We start from the raw sequence: 14,065 nt of genomic DNA on the forward strand, positions 1-14,065 counted from the left end.
GTTTTTAGACATGTGAAGTAAAATTCTTTAAAAACATGAAAAGGAAGCATAAAACACATAAACTCTACACTGATTGTATCATATGCTTCCAACGTATTTTGCAACTGTAATACTTTATTTGATTCAGAGACATAAAAGTACTGGCTGGCAAACATAAAAGAAGTCTAAATCTGGCTGGTATCATCTTCCTTAAAATATATACTACATATCTCTACTGATAGGTATGTCATATAAAAGGCACAATGATTTAACTTGACTGGAATAACTTAGTGTAGACCTAAAAGAAATTCTAAATAGGGTATAATTCTTGATTTAAAAGTAGTTATTGTTTTAATGAGATCTTCAACATCACTAGCATGAGGAATTTCAAACTCAAATACTTTTAAGGTGTAAGTGGCTAAAACAGTGAATACACAGGACCGGGAGTTGGCAGCACAGCTGAAATAGCATTCAAGGTTATTTGCTGCTATATACACTGTATGTCTGCTCTGTGAGTCCCTATGTCTGGAATCATTTCCCACAAACACTCAGCAACACTGCAATCACTGCACAGCACCGATTCTGGCATTTTTTGCCTTTTAAAAGCGTGACACTGAGTGCTGCCCAAGTTTCCACCCCTGCGGCAGAATAGCATTCCAAATATGTCCATTGTGTGAAAGTTACATGGCATGTTGGCTCTGTGCGGCTGAAGAAAGTCAGGCAAACACGCTGAAGTGAGGCTTATACAAAACTCACGAAACTTCAGAAAAGCTCTACTTAAACAAATAACATAGGGTAACAGACTAACAAAAAGAAATCTACATTTTTGTCAAAAATATAATTTCAATCCTAGGTTGATTTGACTTCATTTTTGATACATCTTAATGCTTATATGATGAGATTATAAACATCAGGTGTTACTAAAATTAAAAAATATTAGAATAGTTAAATATAGACTATTACTCAATTACTTTATTTAAATGCATGCCACTTTCCTGTAATTCATACAGATTAGGTCTAACTGCTATATTTTTACTTTTGAAAGAATCCAAGGTTCTTAAGAACTAAGATGCAGCCCCAAGTTTAAATTTGCTAATTTCCAGTCAAACCAAAATTTAGAAGAAGACCGTTACCAAATCAATTAGGTATTCTATTAACCCTAAATTCAAATTTGGCTGCTCCCATCAACTCAGAATTGAGGAAGAAAGTCACCTCATCCCTATGTTATTGGGTTTATATTTATTAATATTGTGTTTATTACGGTGATTAATTAACGCTTTACATTTTTCCATCTTACTAACTAGACATGTCCCATAACACCCATATCTCATTGCTAAATAGTTTTGTGATTAACATTTTGTTTAGACATATGTACCATTTGTGTGACTGTGCAATATTCACTAGACCAGCAACCAAAACTATGCGTCGGAGGAATGACTCTCCAACCTTTGCAACCTATAATAAGAAATTCATTATTTCATGAGATCCTGTACACACGAAACACTTGCATATAACTGAAACACAGGTGTCTTGAAACCTAACACACAGGAAGCACTTTTGACACATTCTCCATTCTAGTCCATTCTATTCCATATTTTTAAAAAGTGCTGATTAATATCTACTGTGCTGATTTCACACCCCACACTGACCACAGCAATATTTACAAGGCAGTGTGAGGACTGCCATCTGAGGACCATGGTCGCAATTATCTCCAAAATGTTTTCTGAAAATGAAGCAGACCATATGAACTTCAGACATACACTTCCCTTAAAATGTTGCCCACAGAATTTCAATATAGTAATTATTGCAAATTTATATCATTCCTCTCACATTCAAGGTTAGCTACATTATTAACCTTTATTCAAGGTCTCTTACTTGGTATATTCTATATCTATGCTATCCATTATGTGGCCACTGACCACATGTGGCTACTGAGTACTTGAAATATGAACAGGAAGACTAACCAAAGAACGGAATTTATACTTTTATTAAATTTTAATTAACTTTAATTTAAAAACATCAATTCTGTTAAAGAAAAACATGTATATTTGGAATAAATTGGGTATATAATTCTGCTTTTTCACCTATAAATTTTAGGAAATCTAAATACAGATCAAGCATTACCAATAAAAAGTAGACCCAAATTGAGATGTGCTATATTTGTAAAATATACACCACATATATTTCAGATATTTACTATGAATACCAAGAATGTAAAGTAGCTTATTAATAAATTTAAATATTAATTACATACTGCAATAATATTTTTTATCTATTTAAGCACACTTTATCATCAAAATTAATTTCACCTTTTAAAAAGTGTTTTAAGCCCTGGCTGGTGTGGCTCAGTGGACTGAGTGTTGGCTGGTGAACCAAAGGGTCACCAGTTCGATTCCCAGTCGGGGCACATGCCTGGGTTGTGGGCCAGGTCCCCAGATGGGGGCGCATGGGAGGCGACCACACATTGATGTTTCTTTCCCTCTATCTCCCTCCCTTCCTGTCTCTCTAAAAGTGGATAAAATCTTTAAAAACAATAAGTAAAGAGTGTTTTAACATGGTTATTAAAAAACAAAATTCCCTATAAGGTTCAATACATGTGAGATAATGTTGCCCTCCATATTGCCTTGACAGCGCACAGTAGCCCAAGTCGTGGCAGATGGTGAATCACTCCATTCCAGATTCTTTCTTGCTAATGTAAGTTATGCAGTAAGCATTTCCTGGCTACAGACATTAATGTGACTATAATTAAACAAAGTAAATACTTACTAAAGGAAATAAATTCTACATATTTTTAACTTTAGTCTGTAAATACTGGGTTGCATCCTATTTTCAGGATGGAAACCCCAGGATCATTCCATCTCATTTTTTAGTCTGTCTCCATATTCAAAATACTCCTGGCACTTCATAAAACATCAAACAGTAATTATAATTAATAAGACTGTCTTACACTATTCTTTCTAAATAGTTTAATTTCCATGATAGTACAGTACAAAAGTAAACCATATTGTTTTAACATTTCTTTAATAAGAATAAAAAATTTCCTAACAAGAAATTTGTTCTTAATATAGAAAAAAAAAAAAAAAGAAACACACCATGGAAAAGTTATACCATAAGAAGGATAAAAATGTGAAAAAAAATATAACTACAAGAACATAAAAGGAAAAACAAAAATAAATGATCAATTTAGTCAAATATGAAGGTAATGATTCTAAGGGAGAAAATAACAAACAGGAACTTTTATTTATGCAGCGAAGGCACTCTAAAAATATGAAAAAATTAACTGAAACTATGTGACTCATAAGCCCAAAACCACCCCAGGGCAGATAAAGGGAGTGCAAGGAAGCAGAACTTGTTTCATTTTCCCCAGTCTTCCCTCTCAAGATAGCTTACTCCTCCACAGAGCCCTGGAGCTCAAAGATCTATCACAGACGTGGGAATGACAGGTCAAAAGCCCCATTGTGGGCACCTCTAAGCACTGCAAAGACAGCCACCTCCCTCCCCACTCCCTCTCTCACACAGCCATGTAATACCAGGCTTACTTAAAGGTACAAAACAGAAGCAACTCTATAGCACAGTAGGAGCTTAAGGGTCTTCAGACATGCAGTAAAGCACTTTTAGCAACAATTTCTTTTTCCTTTCACTTAATCATTACTTAGAAAATTTGCCGACTTCGCGGTGACTGAATTAATGATTTAAAATGTCCCTAGGAACTGACCTCTATATCATTGGGAGATAAACAGTGAGCAAATCACAGCACATGAAATTATCAGTTGGAAACACAAGCATTTTCTTTAGTTTCACAGAGCTAATACCACACACAGAAAGGGAGAGAGTGCAGAGGAAGGAATCACTTCCCAAGGTTCACACAGAAGTCACGTTTATTTGGTTTTAAATGCTTCTTTGCTATAAAACATATTGCAAGCATACTTTGAAGCCACAACAGCAGACTCTAAGAACTTGAAAATACTTTCTGGTTCGGACCATAACTACCCTTTTTAAAACAAAAATTATGTTTACTGCTACATATCTTCTATATATCTTCATGAAAACTGTCTTAACTAATTTTTAAACTTCGAGGGCTTTGCTACGCAACTAGTGATATAAAACTATCTACACTTTAATCATTAAATATGCACATAAAACTGTGAATTTTGTTATAAAATGGTAATTTTTGCTAATATAGTGACAAGAGAAAATAGTTTATTAGAACTTCCCCTTGAGAGGCCAGACTAAATAGTTTGCATTATCAAAATAAACTGCTAATTATTAACAGTAATCAACAGTTACTGAATAGTTACTAAGTATTTATATACATAAATTTAATCTTCACACAGATCATACTGAAGTAGTTCTATAATTATATCCATATTACAGGGAAGGAACAGAGAGATTAAATAAACAGGCCAAGGTCACATAGCTAGTACATGACAAAGTCACAATGAAATTCAAAGAACCTGACTCCAGAGCCTGTACCCATAACCACTATAATACTTTTTAGAATAATTTTTAAAAAATCAATAATTCTCAGATGTGTATTTTATAAATACCAAATTGCTAGCTTTAAGGAAACAACAACACAAATTCCAGTATCTTGAAATGTTTTCAGATATATAGAGTTTAGAAAATAGGTGGAGAAAAAATACAATGAAACGTACCAATAAGACTATTTATTTGCTGTACTCCTTAAATGTGATGAACTCTTTTTTTTTTTTTAGATTTACATGTTAATCTATATAATATCCGTGTTAGAAATCATCATCAAATATCGGACATGTCCCCTTGTACACACAGAATAATTTCTACTAGGCAGATGACAGGTATCTACAGAACAAACACCATAGCTAAAGAAGGGAAATAAAGTACAAGTCCCCAAACGTTGATAGCGTGCCCCTAATGAGCCAAGTGATTGACTCTGTATCACTGCAGGTATATTTGTTCCTCAATTATAGGCTTACATACTGTATTAACGTATAGGTGTGTATTCATTTTTAAACATGTGAAAGTAAACATGAAGAAAAGATGAAGGAGTTCTACTTCTGGCAAGGACAGACTAGCTTATTTTAGACAAGCCTTCCTGATGGTAACGACCAGAAAAGCTGGCAGAAAGCTTTGATTTAGAGGCCAGAAAAGCTGAGCAGAGCTTTCAGCAGACTTAAGAGCTGGGGGGAAAAAACAACCGCAGTCAGGGCGGCCAAGGAGAGGGAAGCCTGAGGCTTTCCAGTGGCACCTGAAAGGGCTACTCCCTAGGGGAAAAGATGAGCCTGAATTAGACCAGCCCTCACAGGGGACTGAAGCCCAACAGAGTCATCTTCAGCTCTGGATGAATTAAGGTGATCTGCACAAACTGGTTATCTGCCAGCAACTTAAATTCTCTTTGGAAGAAGGAATCCAGTAATGGCTCAAATTATCTGCACACATTTTCATCTATAATGCTCAACATATATTACAAAATAACCAAGCATCCAAGAGATCAAGATTTGACAAAAACCTGGGAGGAGAAGTTGTTAACAGGGAGAGGGAGAGGGGGGGAGGGAGGAAGGGAGGGTGAGAAAGAGAAAGAGAGAGATCCACTGGTTGTCTTCTTGTACACACCCCGTATGGGGACTAAACCTTCAACCTGGGTATGTAAACTGACCAGGAATTGAACCTGCAACCTTTCAAGTCTAAGAGATAATGCTCCAACCGAGTCACACCAGCCAGGGTGAAATGAGTGTAAGATAATTTCTGAATTCATTCAAAATGTTGTCTAATGACTAATAAATTTAAGAAAATGTCATTTAAATGAGTTGCTAAGGGGAAAAACCAAAAAGAATAACTTTCCTAAACTCTATTTTCTACTTTTTAAATCCAATTACTGATACACACTGGGCCTGGCTAAGAACACTTTTACTATCAGGAACAAACCTTCATCTACAATATCTCTTCTTACCTTACACGAATTCATGAATCTTTTCTCTGAGGTAGTTTGAGAATAAATACTAGCCTGAATGAGAACTTCTATCTCTAAACTTCTAAGTCATGACTAAATTAACGTGTATGCAAGATGATAACCCAGCACTGTTTTTTATGCAAGCACACTGATCTGCACATCTGTGCCACCATCAACACCTGGGTAACTTAAGAGCTGATACATCACTAAAGGGCCAGCTCTTCACCCCTTATTTATTTATCTCCAGTATCTCCAGCGTTTAATAAATAAGTGCTATCTGCGAGCTGCCACGGTTTATTCACAGTTACTAAGACAAAAGACAGAATTAACATTCAATTCTATGACAGCAATGGAAAGCATGGAATTATATCCGAAATAACAGAAAAAATGTCCCTGCATGTACCTTCTAACGAATGAGTAACTGCTGTGCTGTACTTTGTAGGGACAGACAACAGGACAAAGATGTTGGCTAGTGGCTGTGAGAAAACGACAGCTCCAAACCACGAGTCATTAGTGGGAATCATTAAAGCTACCTGTAGGGATCCTCTGAACGATTTTAAATCAGTGACAGGTTCAAGTTTACACATTAGAAAGAACCCTTGCGTTGGTCTTTCGTAACGAGTGGTTTCTTCTCCCCCTTCCAGGATGACGGAGAGGATGCTGATAGGGAAGGAAAAGGCCAGGTGTGAGGGAGGAGCGAAGGGTAACAGGTGAGAGGGCACTGAGCAAATGAGGGCGCAAGGACTGCGGAGGTGGGGTCACCCCCACGTCACCAGCCGAGGGACAGCCTTACAAGAAGGGGCGTGCCTGCGGGTAGGCTGGAGGCATTTTCATTTCACAACCTGCCTTTCTCAGGGAAACACTGCGGAGGCTACCAGCTGAGGGCGGGCGGGGGCCCCTGGGAGCAGGGCACTGGGAAGCACAGGGAAGGCTCTGCGTGGCCAGTGGATGACCACAGGGTGCACTGAGCGCCCAGGGACCCAGTGGCTTCCACTATAAATTCATCGTCTCCATTCTGCTTGGTTACATATGTCCTGTCTTCAAATTATTCTCATGGTGCAACCTCCCGCCCTCCCCAAATAGCCAAAAGGAGACTCCTTTACCATAACCTTCTGCATGAGGACCAGGCATCAAGAGAAATGCTGGAATTTTCTCACTGCCATGGAAAGAGATTTCTTCAGCCCCTCTCACTACAACTTCCAGGTGAACGCCTGCTCTTTATTCTGCACAGCTCAGCCGTTCTCCCTTCCGCTTTCTGTGGACAACTGGATGTGCTCTGCAAAATTCTTGTGTCTGGTTTACTTCACTTAAGAGAAATGACTTTTTAAACTCCTGATCTATGCTGTAATTATACTCAAATGTATACCAGAATTTTATTTTAAAAAAGGGATAGCACTGCATTTTAAATCAGAAAACTTGAGTTCTATTATCTTATTTGCTAGGATCTAAGTTCCTTCTAGATTCCTAACTGTAACATCTGATGATTCGAGTTATTAGTTCCCAAGTTCTCTGTTGTCTTTCACTGTTTCAAGTCTAAAACAAGTATCACTTTCTAGTTCATTGTTATGTGAGCTGCAACACTTATCTACTTAAAAAGTACAGCTACTGGCAAACACCCGCATTTTCTTCCTTATCTTGAAGAACAATGATACAAGGTTGTCCTTTGAATGGGAACATGATGCCCCTGCCCCACATCCAGGAGAATACTAGGTTTGAACTGTTTACACAATACAGGTGCTAATTCTTTGTTTTCACGCAGTGCTCTTTGCAATCAAAAGCACACATCATTAACGGGTTTGTATGAGGACAGGCAACAAAGCAAATAAATCTCCACATGGAGGCTGAACTCTGACCTCTGAAGCAGAGTGCTGAGCTAACCTGACGTTGATGTAATCAATCACAACTGTTCATTATGATTAAGACACACTAGATACGGGACAAGAGAGACACAGATGAGACTCCACCTGCCCTGGGGGTTTACACTCCACTAGGAAATGGCTAAAAACCCTATCCTGACCTTCCTCCTCCCCCCCAAAAGTTTTGCTATAGTTAAAAATGTGATAACTAATAGGCAAGTTCTTTGAGAATTCAAAAGAAAATGACTTTTACTTGTAGGGAGGGTGTGATGTGTAAATATTTAAGAATATCCCATTCTATCACAGAAAATAGTATAGAGAAACAAAGAAGGGAGATGAAACCAAGAACAGAATGAAACAGCTTGACACGCTGGAGGTAAAATAAGTAAACAGAGCACACACGTGCTGGCCACAGCTAGGAGGGAACGGAAGAACAGAAGACCACCAAATATGTATGACGTCATAGAGGAGAAACCAAATGCTCCTGAGTTATGAAGCCAGCCACCCCCGGGTGATGCTCATTCTAGACCCGCCACACCCTTTTCCTGGGAAACACAGATGAAATGCATAGCTGCCATCACGCTAGCTGGTGGACAGCTGTCCCAGTCAGATGTCCCTGTCCCTGCATTTCTCCCATAAGGCAAGCGAGCGGTGGCTCCAGGCACCTTCAGTCTGCTGAGCTGCCTGGTTTGGTTCATCCTCAGCTCTGGTCCACACCGTCCCCTGGGAGGGCTGACGTAGCAGAGACAGGACAGGATCCGGGAACACCGTGTATAACCCAGCCCGCAAGCGGCATGGTCCTTCCACTCTACGTCCACTTTCCAGAGAAGAAACAGACATGAGCAAACATGGGGTGTGTTTTAAGAACAGCGAGTGGCTGGACTTTGGAAAGGAGGTGCTGCTGGAAAGGACTGAGTGCAGAGACTGATAAATCGAGGCGTGGCTGAACCACAGTGACAGGAATTCCAACCAGTGATTCTCACACCACCTGCTGTGGAAGACCAACATATTTATTCCAGGAGGCCATGAATCTTGTACTAGAAACAAGAGCGGACACAGACCTGATATTTAAAATTATTACATTCAAATAAAGTTTACTGTTGAAATGTCGTGGAAGTTTCTGAACCCTCTCAACTTGTGTGATTTCTTGCAGACAGGCCAACGAACCACCTGGCGGACTGTCACTGGGCCAGAGAGCACAGTCCGGGGGGGGGGGGGAGGAGACCCGGGCTGAGGACGACAGTGGCGGGAATGTAACCATGAAGGGTTCTGAAGGTAGAATGAACAGTCTGGATTACTGTCTCGATGTGAACGGGAAGTGACAGTCAAGAACCCAGGGTACCGCTCAGCCTCTGATCCTAGGGTCTCGGAGACAGCAGCGCACGGAAAGGGAGAACACGGGAGGAGGGATTATTCCGCTCACTAGGTCCTTCTTCCTCGTCCCAGCTTCTATCACCTCCAGACACAGGTCCCTCCTACCTCAAGGCGTCAGCGGTAGCAGCAGGAGTACAGACCACAGTGGGAGAAGGGCGAGAAACAGACAAAGCCTTCTGATGTTTATGAAGGTTGTTATTCTCTGTGTGAAGTTAGCGTATTTGATAATTCTCAGCATATGTATCTGAAAGTTTCATCTCACTGCAAATAAGGAGCGCATCTAAGATATTAACAATTTCATACTTGACTGATATGTACAAGTTTATAATTATCTTTTAAGTCTCAACCAAAAACCACCTCTCCAAATTCAAAAGATATTAAATTATACTGGATACCATTAAAATTATGAGAACTAATACATACAAAGTTTACAATTATCTTTTAAATTTTAACAAAAAAAACCCCACCTCTAGAGATTCAAAAGATATTAATTATACTGGATGCCATTAATATGATAAGAAGTTGTACACATTGAAAAACACTTTTGCTTATAATATTAGCAGGTATCTCACACATTGTACCTGTAAAATATTTCTCCTTTCTACCTCAGGAACTGGTTCAGAAACATGAAGGAAAATAACAGGCAGCTGTTGAAAGGAATCAACCGAGAGCTACGTAACGTTTCTTCCTTCAAAGTCACAAAGAGCAGCTTATCATCGAACAGAACTGAAGGCCAGATTCATTCATATCATTTTGTGAAAGCTTCTAAGAAATGTAAAACTGTAAAATGCAATGTCTTCTTGCGACTGGAACAGAAAAACAGCTCTTAAAAACTGAGGAAACTGATAAAAGGTGAAATGCTATTTTATGAGGGTTTGCCCTGCAAAACCCTCCCAAGGTCAGTGTTCTAGCATTGCTATTTTTTACTTAGCCCTCCCAGATTTCTGTCTTGAGGCCGTTTTGCACTTTCTGTGTGTTTTTTTTTTTTCCTGGATAGGTTTCTCGGTATTTTACAAGTCTACCATTATATAAAAATAGTACTGAAAATCTGAATATGAACTACAAAACAGATAACAGCAGTATATCAACATTAAAATTTCCGGATTTTCATAACTGCACTGCAGTTAAGAGAATGTCCCTCTTCTCAGGAAATTCACCTTCTGATATATTTAAATGTAAAAGACATCTACAAGGTGCTCTGAAATGGTTCAGAAAAGGTCTATGTGCATGTGTGCAATTGTGTAACACACACAGACATCCACACACAAATATTTACACACAGAGAGAGTGGCAGAACACATGATTAAAGCAAAGGGGATAAACTGTGAAAACTCAGTGAATCTATATAAGGATATAGGAGAGCTCTTTATATTACTCTTGAAATTTCTCTGTAAGCTTGAAGCCATCTTAAAACATTGCCCCCCAAGTCTTCATATTTCTCTTTTTTTTTTTTTTTTTGGCCATCTTTAAAAGAGATTCTCTTATTTTTAGAATATTTTCTTTCAGATAAAGTAGTGACAAAGTCATGTTTATAATCTTCAACATTAAAAATGTATTTTAACCCTGGCTGGTGTGGCTCAGTGGATTGAGCACCAGCCTGTGAACCAAAGGGTCGCCAGTTCAATTCCCATTCAGGGCACATGCCTGGATTGCAGGCCAGGTCCCCCCGGCTGGGAGCATGTGAGAGGCAACCACACACACATTGATATTTCTCTCCCTCTCTTTCTCCCTCCCTTCCCCTCTCTCTAAAAATAAATAGATAAAATCTTTTAAAAAATGTATTTTAAAGTCTTTCCTGCATCTTTTCCTATCCTCCCACCCAGTGTTACCTGAGTATATATAGCCTCTTCCCTTTCCTGCCTTTACCTCTTTATTCCAATTCTCTCTCTAAACCTTCTAACCAGCCTCTGGGTCTGTTGTACTAATTCATGCTTCTCTTTTTCGGAATTTGCTGACTTGTCCTTGTATTTAATCTTTCAAAGACAAAAATACTCTTTTGCTTTGGAATTCCGCCTCTGTTTCCTACCAGATAACAGTTGTAGGTTTTTGTTGTTAATGTTAAACATCATCTTAAGTCATGTAACCATTTTTTCTAAATCTAACTTATCAGGTAAAAGTGCAAAAGGGACTTCAGTTTAATCAAACAAGCAGTTATTAAGCACTGTCACGGGCCTAGGGGCTCTCTGGTCTTAAGTCTTGCGAAGAAAGTAACACTCACATTCTTTTGCTTCAGGCCCTTGGCAAATAATATTCGTGCATGAAATAACTTGTGAAAAAGACTACAGTAATAAATAAACAAGCTCGAGATAGTGCCTACCAGGTATTTTGAAAACTACAGTGCTTATTTCATTTAAAAACATTAGTCTTTGATATGTTTTAGCGTAGATTCTCTATTAGCTATTGCCTCAGACTTTGATGGGACTTTTCTCAGGCCAAATAATAAAGATCCTTGCAATTTCCATTCCTCCTTTTCCTCACTTGTCCAAAGTCTTCATCACCTAGCTCAAATTCCACCTTGTGTGTGGCCATCAGAGACAGTAAAGACTCTGGAGCCAGGCGGCCTCAGTCTGAGACCTGATCTGACAGCTGCCTGACCTTGGATGAGCTGCTTAACCTGTCAATCAATGTCTCGTTTTGCTTATCCATAAAATGGAGGTGCTAATAATAACTACCTAATAGAATTGTTGTGAAGATAAAAGAGTTAATACAGGCATGGCACAGAATAAACACCGTATAAATATTTGTTATTCTCTATTACGGTTGTCTCTAAACAACAAACTTAAACATTCTATTAAGTCATCTATTTGAAACTAAAGATTTCTTGCAATTTTCTGTTGCTGTTTTTTCTCCCCGCTCCCCCCACCCCATAACATCTGTTTTAACATAAGAATAATATCTTATGTCCCAATTTTTGGAGTGAATTGATGTTACCAGAAAATGTGCATTTATCACGCAGTGACTTTGCAGATCCTTGGCCAGCTTTTAATCTTCCTTTTTATTTTTTCTGTTAAATTTATTCATTATGACTTGCTGCCCTTCTAGGGTTTGTATGTGCGCTCTCCACCAGCTTATAAATTCTTCTCAAAGAGGTGACAAATATAACAACTATTGAACACTTAATATCATGCATCTTGTGAATTCACAGATAGTAAGACAGACATTTTATTACTGTAATTAAAGTATAAAACATGATTTGGAATGGCCATCCAGTATTATTTCTACTGTTAAAAACCCTGCAAATACTTACTTGTTCTCAGGGTTTCCCATAACAAATGTAAACACTGAAGGAGAACGTGTTCATTTAACAGACAATCCCTGGCTGTGCAGGTAGCACTAACCTGGGTACTAGGAAGAAGTTGTAAAACATGGCAGTGGGTGGTAATTAACAGGGCACACTCCATATTCGCATGGAACTGAGTTCAAATCTCAGTGCTGCTACTTACTTCCTACATAATCTGGAGCAAGTTACTTAGCTCCGTGTTCTCATGAGTAAGATGGGGGAAAATAGTAGGGTTTCTAAGAGAATGAAATAAAAGTAAGATACGTAAAGTGTTAGCACTCATTACATGTTCAATAAATATTATATATTGGCAACAGCGATTTTAGTAGAAGAGGATGGGGGCAGTGATTCAATGGGCTTGAATTTTAACTGCCACATTGTAACAGAAAAGGGGGCCTTAAGGAACCTGAATAGGGCACTAGAACTTAAAGCTCCACATATAACTAGGACCCTTACAGATCTGTTCCCAAAAGAATGAATTTGAGGGGAGGGGGAACCTGCCCAGCAGCAAAGGGACAAGAAGTTTTTGTCTCTGCCTCGACCTTCTTGAACAGAGGGGCTTCCCTGAGAATTTCTAAGCATGAGTCTATTAACCCTGAGGTTTGGGGGTTCAGAGAAGTGCTTTCCTCAGCTGTGAATTAATATAGAGACTGGCCCTGGCTCATAATGCAACCTGCCTCCCCCTAACCCATGAGTCAGCCTCCTCCTACCATAGCTCTCTTTCCTATCTAGCTCTGCATCTATGTATCATCTCTAGCTACTTCCATAGTCCTCATACTTCTACTGCACCCACCTAAAAAACCCCGGAACTGATCAACCTAACCCCTTTCTCTGCTCTTATACCCAAACTGCTATCTGTTGCTAAAGAAAATCACAACTTCACAACTACGCAGATTGGTAACTCTATAAAAGCAGTACCCATCCAACCTCAGGTGGATCCTCAGTGCTGGCCAGACACCCCTCCTCAGAGACCTCCCCAAACCACAGCCCTACCAGGCCTTGATCGCTGGCGTCCAGTCAGTCCCCTTCCCGTCTCTAGCTCAGCAGTCTCACCTGGACCACAGGGAACAGAGGTTACCAGACGTCAGCTGGAAACCAGTCTCCTTCTTCTTATCTCAGTAGAAGAATGACTCTGTCTGCTGTTCAAGGATAGTCTTCCTACCTGTACCTACTCTCACACGCTCTCCTCCGTTTCATCAGGGAGCATGTCTGTCTACTCAGCCTCGCTATGGACTCACTTCCCTCCCTGGGTGGGACATCCTTTTAAACATAGGTCTCCTTTACTCTAGTCCCAAGTGAACGACTCTTTGGATTTCTAGGAAAAATTCAACTGTAAGAATTATCCACCTGGAACACGCACAGAGGGCAAACAAATGATAAACAAGCAAACAAAAACCAAACCACCAAAGTAGTCTATAAGGTACTAAAGAAGTATAGAGAGTAATTGTTAAATGTGTGAAAAATGTAGGGTAAGATATTTGAGGAAGATTTGTTTTTTTAAAAGAATCACTATCCCCTTTCTTATCAAATAATCTATTAAATTACTTTCAGGTAAAAAAAAAAAAAAAACACTAAAAATGAAGCTTATGTAAACGGATCTTTACAAAACTATAGCTGCTTACGAGAGTTACAGATTTATAACTAATT

General features: G+C 39.0%; 1 protein-coding gene across 1 annotated transcript in view; it reads right to left on the bottom strand.

Moving 5' to 3' along the window:
• The window catches only part of CNST (consortin, connexin sorting protein), a 57,168-nt gene that overhangs the window by 36,089 nt on the left and 7,014 nt on the right, over nt 1–14,065 (bottom strand). The gene's annotated exons all lie outside the window — the stretch shown is intronic.

This window comes from Furipterus horrens, unplaced genomic scaffold, assembly GCF_987537825.1.
Source record: "Furipterus horrens unplaced genomic scaffold, mFurHor1.1.pri manual_scaffold_15, whole genome shotgun sequence".
Classification (NCBI taxonomy): Eukaryota; Metazoa; Chordata; class Mammalia; order Chiroptera; family Furipteridae; genus Furipterus; species Furipterus horrens.